General features: G+C 46.3%; 1 protein-coding gene across 1 annotated transcript in view; it reads left to right on the top strand.

Moving 5' to 3' along the window:
- The first annotated feature begins 8,494 nt into the window (after positions 1-8,494).
- The window catches only part of LOC129701868 (matrin-3-like), a 58,200-nt gene continuing 53,792 nt past the window's right edge, over positions 8,495-12,902 (top strand). Inside the window, exon 1 of the mRNA XM_055643356.1 lies at positions 8,495-8,575. The gene's annotated coding sequence lies outside the window, so the exon portion shown is untranslated. The remainder of the gene's footprint in view (positions 8,576-12,902) is intronic.

Raw genomic sequence — 12,902 nt, 5'->3', positions numbered from 1 at the left:
CTGACATCTGTGTGGTTATTTTAGAACAGTTTGTCAGATGAATTTAAAAAATATTTTTCTTAGATTTTTTGTTACTGAAGTAGAAATTTTATATTTTCCATTGTTCTTCAGTTAAAATGATGGGTTAATGCTGAATTCTGCACATATTTTGTTCGAGCCCCCACTCCCTCGTCTCTACTCTACACCACCCCCCACCAGGAAGGCCATAAAGCCCTCCGTTTCTTCCTCGACCACAGAACCATCCAATTTCCCTCTACTAGCACTCTACCCTGCCTCAAGGAGCTGGTCCTCACCCTTAACAACTTCTCCTTCGACTCCTGGCACTTCCTCCAAGTCCAAGGTTTAGCTATGTTATGATAGCGATTTCCATGCCTGTTGACTGCATCAGTGCTACCTCCTGCACCCAAGCAGAACTCATGGACTTCATCAACTTCACTACCAATTTCCATCCTGCACTCAATTTAGGACCATTTCCTTCACCTCCCCATTTTTTGATCTCACCGTCTCCATCACAGGAAATGGACTATCGACTGACATCTATTACAAACCCACTGACTTCCACAACAATCTCGACAATATTTCTTCCCAACTTGCTTCCTGCAAAGACACTATGCCCTACACCCAATTCCTCCATCTACGCTGCATCTACAGCCAAGATGAGGTGTTCCAAATCAGGACATCCGAGATGTCCTCATTCTTTAGTGAACGGCGGTTCCCCTTCTCCATCATAGATGAGGCCCTCACTCGTTTGTCCTCGGTACCCCGCAGCTCCGCCCTTGCTCCCCCTCCCCCTAGTCGCAACAGAGACAGTCCCCTTAGTCCTTACCTTTCACCCCATTAGCCGTCGCATACAACACATAATCCTTCGAAATTTCTGCCACCTCCAACATGATCCCAACACTAGTCACATTTTCCCATCTCCACTACTTTCCACCTTCCGCAGAAACCATTCCCTCCGCAATTCCCTGGTTAACTCATCCCTTCCCACCCAAACCACCCCCTCCCCAGGTACCTTCTGCAACTGCAGAAGATGCTACACCTGTCCATGTACCTCCTCCCTCGACTCTCCAGATCTTTCAGGTTAGGTAGAGGTTCACCTGCACCTCCTCCAACATCATCCACTGTATCCGTTGTTCAAGATGTAGACTCTTATACATCGGCGAGACCAAATGTAGACTGGGCGATCGTTTCACGGAAGACCTTCACTCAGTCCGTCTCAACCAACCTGATCTCCTGGTTGCCAGAGACTTTAATTCTCTTTCCCATTCCCACACTGACCTTTCTGTCCTCCGTCTCCCCCATTGTCAGAGTGAGGTTAAACAGCATCTCATAATTAGCTTGGGCAGCATACAGCCCAGTGGTATGAATATTGATTTATTTAATTTCAGGTAGCCCTGGCATTCCCTCTCTCTCTATCCCTCCCCCACCCAAGTCACACCAGCTTCTTTTCAACAATGAACAATGGGTTGATTCCTTTATCGTTGTTGTTTTTTTGCATATCTTTTATTCATTGTTCTATATCTCTCGTTTCCCTAATCCATAATCAGTCTGAAGAAGGGTCTCGATCCGAAACATCATCCATTCCTTCTTTCCAGAGATGCTTTCGGTCCTGCTGAGTTACTCCAGCTATTTGTGTCTTCGGTTTAAACCAACATCTGCAGTTCTTTCCTGCATGATATGGATTGAAAAGTCTCTTCAAGTTCAAGTTCAAGTGAGTTTATTGTAACGTGTCCCTAAAATTCTTGCTTTGCTTCAGCACACCACGTACAGAACATAGTAGGCATTGACTAAAATGGCGCCTGCCTGCCTGCGGCGACTTTTGCAGAGCACCGGAACATAAAAGGCTTAGATACAACTTCATGGAAGAAAGCAGAGGGTGATGATGGAAGATTGTTTCTCGGGCTGGAGGCCTATGACTAGTGGTGTGCTGCAGACTTTGGTGAATGAATGAATGAATTAATAAGTTTATTGGCCAAGTATTCACATACAAGGAATTTGCTGGTGGGCCCATTGCTGTTTGTCATCGAAATTATTGATGTATATGTATGTACGTAGAGAATGTATATGGCATGATTAGTATGCTTGCAGATGACACAAAAGTGGATGATATTGCAGATTGTGAAGATGGTTATCAAAAATTGCAGTAGGGTCTTGATGGGCTGGCCAGGTGGGCTGAGGAATGTTTGATGCAATTTAATAGAAAAATACGAGGTGTTGGATTTTGGGAAGTTTTAAATGGGCAAAACCAATGTGAATCGTCAAGCTCTGGGCAGTGTTGCAGAGCATAGCGATCTAGGAGCAGAGGTAAATAGTGGTGTCGGGTAGATATGGTGGTCACATTGGCTTTCATTAGTCAGAGGATGTTTAGGAGGGATAGACAGAAAGGAAAAGGAGGTGGGGCAGCGTTGCTGGTTAGAGAGGAGATTAACGCAATAGAAAGGAAGGACATTAGCTTGGAGGATGTGGAATTGATATGGGTAGAGCTGCGAAACACTAAGGGGCAGAAAACTAGTGGGTGTTGTGTACAGACCACCTAACAGTAGTAGTGGAGTTGGGGATGGCATCAAACAGGAAATTAGAAATGCGTGCAACAAAGGTAAAACAGTTATAATGGGTGACTTCAATCTACATATGGATTGGGTGGATCAAATTGGCAGGGGTGCTGAGGAAGAGGATTTCTTGGAATGTATGCGGGATAGTTATCTAAATCAACTTGTAGAGGAACCAACGAGAGAGCAGGCTATTCTAGACTGGGTATTGAGTAATGAGGAAGGATTAGTTAGCAATCTTGTTCTACGTGGCCCCTTGGGCAGGAGTGACCATAATATGGTTGAGTTCTTCATTAGGATGGAGAGTGACATTGTTAATTCAGAAACAAGGGTTCTGAACTTAAAGAAAGGTAACTTTGAGGGTATGAGACGTGAATTGGCCAAGATAGACTGGCAATTAAAGGGTTGACGGTGGATATGCAATGGAAGGCATTTAAAGACTGCATGGATGAACTACAACAATTGTTCATCCCAGTTTGGCAAAAGAATAAATCAGGGGAGGTAGTGCATCCGTGGATAACAAGGGAAATCAGGGATAGTATCAAAGCGAAGGATGATGCGTACAAATTAGCCAGAAAAAGCAGCATACCGGAGGACTGGGAGAAATTCAGTCCAGCAGAGGAGGACAAAGGACAAATGGGAAAGGGAAAATAGATTATGAAAGAAAACTGGCAGGGAACATAAAAACTGACTGCAAATGTTTTTATAGATATATGAAGAGAAAAAGATTAATTAAAACAAATGTAGGTCCCTTGCAGTCAGAAACAGGTGAATTGATCATGGGGAACAAGGACATGGCAGACCAATTGAATAACTACTTTGGTTCTGTCTTCACTAAGGAAGACATAAATAATCTGCCGGAAATAGCAGGGGACCGCGGGTCAAATGAGATGCAGGAACTGAGTGAAATCCAGGTTAGCCGGGAAGTGGTGTTAGGTAAATTGAATGGATTAAAGGCCGATAAATTCCCAGGGCCAGATAGGCTGCATCCCAGAGTACTTAAGGAAGTAGCCCCAGAAATAGTGGATGCATTAGTGATAATTTTTCAAAACTTCTTAGATTCTGGAGTAGTTCCTGAGGATTGGAGGGTAGCTAATGTAACCCCACTTATTAAAAAGGGAAGGGAGAGAGAAAACGGGGAATTACAGACCAGTTAGTCTAACATCGGTAGTGGGGAAACTGCTAGAGTCAGTTATTAAAGATGGGATAGCAGCACATTTGGAAAGTGGTGAAATCATTGGACAAAGTCAGCATGGATTTATGAAAGGTAAATCATGTCTGACGAATCTTATAGAATTTTTAGAGGATGTAACTAGTAGAGTGGATAAGAGAGAACCAGTGGATGTGTTATATCTGGACTTTCAGAAGGCTTTCGACAAAGTCCCACATAAGAGATTAGTATACAAACTTAAAGTACACGGTATTGGGTGTTCAGTATTGATGTGGATAGAGAACTGGCTGGCAGACAGGAAGCAAAGAGTAGGAGTAAACGGGTCCTTTTCAGAATGGCAGGCAGTGACTAGTGGGGTACCGCAAGGCTCAGTGCTGGGACCCCAGCTATTTACAATATATATTAATAATTTGGACGAGGGAATTGAATGCAACATCTCCAAGTTTGCGGATGACACGAAGCTGGGGGGCAGTGTTAGCTGTGAGGAGGATACTAGGAGGCTGCAAGGTGACTTGGATAGGCTGGGTGAGTGGGCAAATGCATGGCATATGCAGTATAATGTGGATAAATGTGAGGTTATCCACTTTAGTGGCAAAAACAGGAAAGTAGACTATTATCTGAATGGTGGCCGATTAGGAAAAGGGGAGATGCAACGAGACCTGGGTGTCATGGTACAGCAGTCATTGAAAGTAGGCATGCAGGTGCAGCAGGCAGTGAAGAAAGCGAATGGTATGTTAGCATTCATAGCAAAAGGATTTGAGTACAGGAGCAGGGAGGTTCTACTGCAGTTGTACAGGGTCCTGGTGAGACCACACCTGGAGTATTGCGTACAGTTTTGGTCTCCTAATCTGAGGAAAGACATTCTTGCCGTAGAGGGAGTACAGAGAATGTTCACCAGACTGATTTCTGGGATGTCAGGAATTTCATATGAAGAAAGACTGGATAGACTCGGCTTGTACTCGTTAGAATTTAGAAGATTGAGGGGGGATCTTATAGAAACTTACAAAATTCTTAAGGGGTTGGACAGGCTAGATGCAGGAAGATTGTTCCTGATGTTGGGGAAGTCCAGAACAAGGGGTCACAGTTTAAGGATAAGGGGGAAATCTTTTAGGACCGAGATGAGAAAAACATTTTTCACACAGTGAGTGGTGAATCTCTGGAATTCTCTGCCACAGAAGGTAGTTGAGGCCAGTTCGTTGGCTATATTTAAGAGGGAGTTAGATGTGGCCCTTGTGGCTAAAGGTATCAGGGGGTATGGAGAGAAGGCAGGTACAGGATACCGAGTTGGATGATCAGCCATGATCATATTGAATGGCCTACTCCTGCACCTATTTTCTATGATTCTATATTACTCCAGCTTTTTGTGTCGATCTTCAGATTAAACCAGCATATGGAGTTCCTTCCTACATATTGAGTATAGAAGTTGGGAGGCCATGTTGCAGTTGTATATGATATTGATGAGGCCACATTTAGATTATTGTATTCAGTTTTATTATCAATATGTTGTCAAGTTGGAAAGGCTGCAAAGATTTACGAGAATATTGCCAAAACCCAAGGGTCTAAGCTATAGGAAGAGGTTGAGCAGGCTAGGACTTTATTCCATGGAGCGTAGAAGGATGAAAGGTGATCATGAGAGGAATAGATCGGGTAAACGCAGACTTTTGCCCAGAGTAGAGGAATCAAGAACCAGAGGACAGGCTCCATAGATGCTGCTGCACCCGCTGAGTTTCTCCAGCATTTTTGTGTACCTTCGATTTTCCAGCAACTGCAGTTCCTTCTTACACATAGGTTTAAGGTGAGGGGGGAAAGATTTAATAGGAACCTGAGGGGTAGCTTTTTTTACACAAAGGGTGGTGTGTGTATGAAACGAGCTGCCAGGTGAGGTAGTTGAGGCTGGTACTAGTAACATAGAAAATAGGTGCCATTCGGCCCTTCGAGCCTGCACCCCCATTCGATATGGGCCCAGCAGGGGTCAGCGAGGGTGGCGTGGGCCCAGCAGGGGTGAGGTGGGCCCAGCAGGGGTGGTGTGGGCCCAGCAGGGGGGCGTGGGCCCAGCAGGGGTGAGGTGGTGTGGGCTCAGCAGGGGTTAGCGAGGGTGGCGTGGACCCAGCAGGGGTGGCGGCGGGGGTAAGCAAGGGGAGTGGGGGTAAGCAAGGGGAGCGGGCTCCGCCACAGTGGCGTCTGGTGTTGGGGTTACAGCCGTTGGGTTCAGATTCAGCCTCTCCTGCCCGGGGACGGGAGAACTGACAAATGGCCGTTTCCAAAGTGGAAACGTTGATTTTTTTCCCCCCGATTTTTTTTTTTTTTTTTTCCAAATTCTTTTTTTTCTCCGATTTTTTTTTTTTTTTTTTTTCTAGGTGACTTTTTTCTTAGGTAAAAAGGGGGGTGTGGTCGCACCCAACGCACCACCCCTTCGGACGGCCATGCGCGCTCATCGCTCCGCTGCCATCAGGAAGAAGGTACAGGAACCTGAAATCTGGTACGTCCAGGTTCAGGAACAGCTACTTCCCCACAGCCATCAGGCTATTAAACTCGCCATCAAACAAACTCTGAACCATAACAGCCTATTACACTGTATCTGTTTATTTATGTGTATATATATATATATATATATATATATATATATATATATATATATATATATATGGTCTATGCTACATAGACACACTGAACTGTTCTGTATTTATGCTTACAATACTCTGTGTGGCGCAGCAAGCACGAATTTTATTGTCCTATCTGGGACACATGACAATAAACTCTCTTGACTTGAGTATACAAGCCCAGCCGCTCCATTCTATCAACATATGACATTTCGGGTGGGGACCCGTCTTCAGACTGATGTCAGGGGAGGTGACGTGACAGAGATAGAGACAGAATGTAGGTGGAGACAGTCAGACTGGTGGAAGCAGTGGGGAGGGGGAGGGGATGGAGAGAGTGGGAAAGTCAGGGTTATCTGAAGGTAGAGAAGGCAATGTTGATACCGCTGGGTGTAAACTTGTGCTGACAATGGAGGAGGCCCAGGACAGACAGGTCATAGCTCAGCTTTCAATACAATCATTCCGGACATTCTCATTGATAAATTGGTCACTCTCGGCCTCCCCACTCTCACATGTGCCTGGATAAAAGATTTCCTCACCAACCGGCCCCAGACTGTGAGACTCGGCCCCCACCTCTCCTCCACTCACAGGTTGAGTACCGGCTCCCCACAGGGCTGTGTGCTAAGCCCCCTCTTATACTGTCTCTACACCTACGACTGTAGTCTGGCCCACAACAACAACCGCATCGTCAAATTTGCTGACGACACTACTGTAGTCGGACTTATTTCAAAGGGAGACGAGGCAGCCTACAGAGAGGAAGTCCTGAAGTTGACAACCTGGTGCTCAGAAAACAATCTGGCTCTGAACACCAGGAAAACAAAAGAGCTCATTGTCGACTTCAGGAGGCACAGCACCGACTTAGTCCCCCTACATATCAACGGTGAGTGTGTGGAGAGGGTCAACACCTTCCGGTTTCTCGGCGTCCTTATCTCTGTTGATATCTCCTGGACAGACAACACGACAGCGGTCATCAAGAAGGCTCAGCAGCGGCTGCACTTCCTGAGGGTCCTCAGGAAGCACAACCTGGACTCCAACCTGCTGCTGACCTTCTACCGCTCGTCCATTGAGAGCCTGCTGACATACTGCATTACAGCATGGTATGGCAGCTGCACCATGGCAGACAGGGAGAGGCTTCAGAGGGTAACTAGGACAGTGCAGAGGATCATTGGCTGCCCTCTCCCCTCCCTGATGGATATTTACACCTCCCGCTGCCTTAGCCGGGCAAAGAAGATCACCAAAGACAGCTCCCATCCTGCGTTTGGACTGTTCGACCTGCTGCCCTCTGGAAGGCGCTATAGGTGCATCAAATCCAGGACAAATAGACTCGGGAATAGTTGTTTTCCGAAAGTCATAACTACTCTTAATTCACACATGCACTGACTTCACAGCTCAACACCCGGACTTCCATCTATTATATCCACGTAACGAAATTTGTAACTGTACTGTGTATTGTAACTGTAATTTTTAACATTTTTTAAAAACATTTTTAATATTTAATATAATCTTTAAACATCTCCTTCACCATTTTGCCTTTATAGATATGTATATAGCGCCGCAGAATTGTGCACCTATCCACCCCCCCCCCCTTTTGTTTTCTGTTTCTTGTTTTTTGTACTAAATTATATGTATGCACTGAGTACGAGCAGCTTTTAATCTCATTGTACATGTATAGTGACAATAAATGGCATATTTATCTATCAGGTCAGGGCAGTGTGGGAATGGGGTGGATGAGGGTGGAGGGGGAGCAGGTGAAGTCTGTCGCAACTCGGGCCTTGGATGGATGGAGTCGAGGGGGAGGGTCTATAAGATCACAGCTCCCACCTGAAGCGTCACGGTCTCTCCACCGACGCTGCCTGCCCCGCTCACGCCACGTGCCGGGGGGGGGGGGGGGAGGCTGGGTGACGGCACCACGTGCCGGGGGGGGGGGGTGCTGGGGGTGACGGCACCACGTGCCGGGGGGGGGGGGGTGCTGGGCGACGGCACCACGTGCCGGGGGGGGGGGCTGGGTGACGGCACCACGTGCCGGGGGGGGGGTTGGGTTGCTGGGTGACGGCACCACGTGCCGGGGGGGTGCGGCACGGCACGTGTGCCGGGGGGGGAGGCTGGGTGACGGCACCACGTGCCGGGGGAGGTGCTGGGTGACGGCACCACGTGCCGGGGGGGGGACGCTGGGTGACGGCACCACGGGATCGTGGCGGGCTGGCGCTGCGCATTGTGGGAGTGCGAGGCCCACTCACCCGTTGGAGCAGCGGTTGGAGGTAAGCGAGCGGCGGCTGTGGCGGGGCGGGGGGGGGCGGGGATGAGAACCTCCCTCTGTCCAGGAAAACTCGGTGGAGGAGAGGAACTGTTCGGTGAAGGGGGCGTTAGAGGAAATCCGCCTTTGGCTGAGGCGGGAGTGAGTGCGCGCGACAACCGGCGGCGCTGTGTAATGGCCGCTAGTCGAGCCGAGCCGAGCCGAGCCGCCACCGCCATTTTGTGTCAGAGGGAAAAGCGCAGGAGCGGGGCCGGGGCCGGGGCAGTCGGCGGGGGGAGTGTCCGGGGCCGGGGGAGAGAGAGCGGCCGGCGGCGGCGGTCCCCAGGGCCAGGAGCGGTTAGAGGGGGGGGGGATGTGAGCGGCCTGCGGGGGTCCCCAGGCCAGGGGGGGGGGGGAGTGGGGCCGGCGGCGGGGTCCCCAGGCCAGGGGGAGTGAGTGGGGCAGGCGGCGGGGGTCCCCAGGCCAGGGGGGGGGGGTGAGTGGGGCCGGCGGCGGGGTCCCCAGGCCAGGGCGAGCCGGCTCCGGCGCGGGGAGGCGGTCAGGAGATGGAACAACAAGCGGCAACGTTAAATTCAAATAAAGCGGATCCGCAAACTCTCGAGAATGCAGTAATTGTCCCCGGAGAATGGGCTATTAAACCGTAAAAGGTAATAAATAAATCTGGTGGAATCTCATATTCCTCGGGGAATAAACAATAAATATATCGCCCACAAGCGGTCCGTGATGACAGAGAAGCGAAAGGATCTCTATATGAATGTTGGGGACTTCGCACACATTAGAGCCTTTGTTTTAAAACGTAATTGGCCAGATAATGAAGCTCTCGGGGAACAATAAATAAATATTTCCGAAAATCGAGCTTTAAGGTTAAAGGCAAACCGCAAAACCAATCAACAGTGGTTTTAAAAGATGTAAATCAAAGATAGGCTCTCTCGTTGCTATGGTAATAAATGATAATCGCATGTTATCACATGGTGCAAATAAATTTTAATAGGCCACTTTGAGAGGAATGGGAAATCATCCTCTGTACCCTGTCGGAGCTTAAAATAAATTTTGACGGTCAGAGTAAATGCTGTACTCTGCCCAAATGACAATAAAGATATACAATACAAAATACCTACTCATTCCGATAAAAACAACGTGTTCGAATTTGGTGGGTAGCGCAGCATCTGTGAAGGCTTTGGGTAAGCAATGTTATAGGTGATGGTGTAGGTGATGCAGCGACAGCAGGGACTTTGCAGAAGGAATTGGACCGGTTGGGAGCTGAGAAATGGTAGATGGAATACAGAGTCATGCATTTTGGCAGTAGGAATAAAGGCGTAGGCTATTTTCTAAATTGGGAGAGAATTCAGAAATCAAAGGGCAAAGGACTTGGCGGTGCTGGTGCTGGATTCCCAAAAAGTTAATTTGCAAGTCGAATCGGTAATAAGGAAAGCAAATGCAATGCCAGCATTTATCTCGAGAACTAGGATATAAAAAGAGGGATGTAAGACAACATTTGGAGTATTCTGAGCAGCTTTGGGCCCTGTAACTGAGGAAGGGTGTGCTGGTGTTGAAGAGGGTCCAGAGGAGGTTTACAAGAATGATCCCAGGAATAATTGTGTTAGCATATGATGAGCTTTTGATGGCACTGGGCATGTACTCACTGGGGTTTAGAAGGATCGGGGGGTGGTATCTCATTCAAACAAACCAAATAGTGAAAGGCCTGGATAGATTGAATATGGAGAGGATGTTTTCACGAATGTGAGAGTCTAGGACAAGAGGTTGTATCCTCAAAATAAAATTACATGCCTTTATAAAGAAGACGAGGAGGAATTTCTTTGGTCAGAGGATGGTGAATCTGTGGAATTCATTATCACAGACAGTTGTGGAGGCCATTATAGGTGATGGATATTTTTAAGGCGGATATTGATAGATTCTTCATTAGTATGGGGGTTAGGTGTTATAATATTGGAGTAGACTTGATGGGCCGAATGGACCAATTCTGATCCTACAACTCGGGGACATTTCAGGACCCTGGTGAATAGTTAGCTTGATAATATAAAACATTCCCCTTGTCACGCATTAAAAGTTTTTGCATTGGTAGTAATTTAGTGGGTCTTTGAGTATTTTCATTGGTATATTGAGCACCATGCAATAGGACAAACCTTTTGCAAGAGCTGAATATTATTGTTCCACGTGCAACTTGCATTTATATATACACTGCTGGAGTAACTCAGTGGGTCAGGCAGCATCTCTGGAGAACATGGATAGGTGACGTTTCACAGAGTGCTGGAGTAACTCAGCGGGTCAGGCAGCATCTGTGGAGAACAGCGATAGGTGACGTTTCACAGTGTGCTGGAGTAACTGCGGGTCAGGCAGCATCTCAGGAGAACATGAACAGGTGACGTTTCACAGCTTGATGGAGTAACTCAGCGGGTCAGGCAGCATCTCTGGAGAGAAAGAATAGGTGACGTTTTGGGTCGAGGACCTTTGTCAGACATCGTATTTATATTGCATCTTTAAAACATCTATAACATTTATGCAAAATTAATATTCATAGAAGCCACAGAAATCTTGGTTGATGGATTTTAGGGTTGCAAGTGAGGAGGAAATTTGTTAATTTATAGAACCTTAATTCAAAGGTGAAGGATATGGACAAATGAAATGGCAGCAAGTGATGGTTCAAGGAAAGAGTGAGGCTGAGGAGAATGGCAATAGCTAATACACGTGGCATGCAGTCCTTGCCTTTCTCATATGCTTGTATGTTGCCTATCGTGCATGCTACTGAAATGGCTTGAAATCTTGGTAGACATCCATAATGATGATGATTCTCATGAGGTAAAATACAAATAAAGACTTGGTTAATGAGAAATCACTTCAGATAATTCTTCAATTGGTATTGGTGATAAAATTGGTCCTACACAGCGTTAAATGTTTCAGTGGACCATTCCTCCTGCATTGAGAGGCTACAGCTTGTTATTTCATGCATGTTGTGAATACAGTTGGCCCCATTACAACCAAAGAGAGATTCGGACTTGAAGCTTAGAATTGGCTAAGATAAATTCGGGTGGATTTCTGATAGTGCTGTAGTGTAATTGACAATTGGTAGAAAAATCATACATTAGGAAGTAATTTAATTTGGTAAAGCAAACATTCATGATGAACAAATCATTGTGATATGAAGCAAGGCTCATCTAGACCGTACCAATGGTTAAGCCACCATTTAGATTAAGTTTCATTGCAAGACACAAGTTGCCATCTAGTTGTGGGTTAAAAAGCTCGTTTTGAAATTCTTCATTTTCACCATTTGTCATTTCATTTGCTTAAGATGAAGATGAATTTGTTCCTCCCTATTTCTGCCCCATTCCTGGTCTCCTAAATTTGTGTTGAATCACTGTGACCATGTTTCTAAATCATTATAGAAAGTGATTTCCATTAGCAAATTAATCCAAATGCAATGTTGCTTCGTGTACATATTCGGCAAGGTGAAGATCATTAATTGACTGCATTTTAACAAATTGCCTTTCCCTTTATATCCATGATAACGTGGTCCTCTGCTATTTGAATGCCATATTTTTCAGCGCCTATCATATTCACCATGGAGTGGTCACTGTACAGCTTCTGTTATCAGAATGCCTGTAGAACTCCTGTTGATTTTATTGCCCATCAAGTCCACATGCACCACCCTCCACTGAGCACATCATTTTCTCAGCTCTATCAGAATGACTTGTTAAGTCTCTTTTTGTAAGTTGTGTTGAAAATCTTTTTGGGCCTATTTCCAGACCCTCCCCCTTTTCATCATGATGATGATTAGGCCATTGTTTCTTGCTGTCTTCGATCTCAAGACTATTAATAACTATATTTATTGCTTTCCATACATACCCCATCTTTATGGTCCACCTCTTATGCAATTGCTATCCTTCCTGGACCCTATCTGTGACAGTGAGTTTCCATACCCACTGCTGCAACTATGTGGAATCTGGTATTTTCCATCTTGCCGTCTGTAAACATTTCAGCTCTTTCTCTTTTTGAGTAACTTATATTTTGATAATTCCTATTCAAATGAGAGGTTGAATTGTCAGCTGACAACTCCCTTCTTCACTGGATAGTGTTCTTCTGCTTCCAGTCCTTTCACGAGCAAGAAACTGCCAGCCATGCTCAACTTCTACCACATTACAGATTTACACCATTATTTCTGCCATTCAACACAGATCATTTTATGGTGGCACAGGAGGGGGCCCTTTGGCATAGTGATCTCTTGTTGAATTTTTGTAGGTCTTGCACTAAATCCATTTCCTGTGTCTGCTTTCAAGGTAGAGTTAATACCCCTGGAAAAATTCTACCCCAGCATT

This window comes from Leucoraja erinacea, chromosome 11 (assembly GCF_028641065.1).
Source record: "Leucoraja erinacea ecotype New England chromosome 11, Leri_hhj_1, whole genome shotgun sequence".
NCBI classification, from domain to species: domain Eukaryota; kingdom Metazoa; phylum Chordata; class Chondrichthyes; order Rajiformes; family Rajidae; genus Leucoraja; species Leucoraja erinaceus.
Note: the sequence above shows the minus strand (reverse complement) of the source record. Positions and strands in the feature narration are given on the sequence as shown.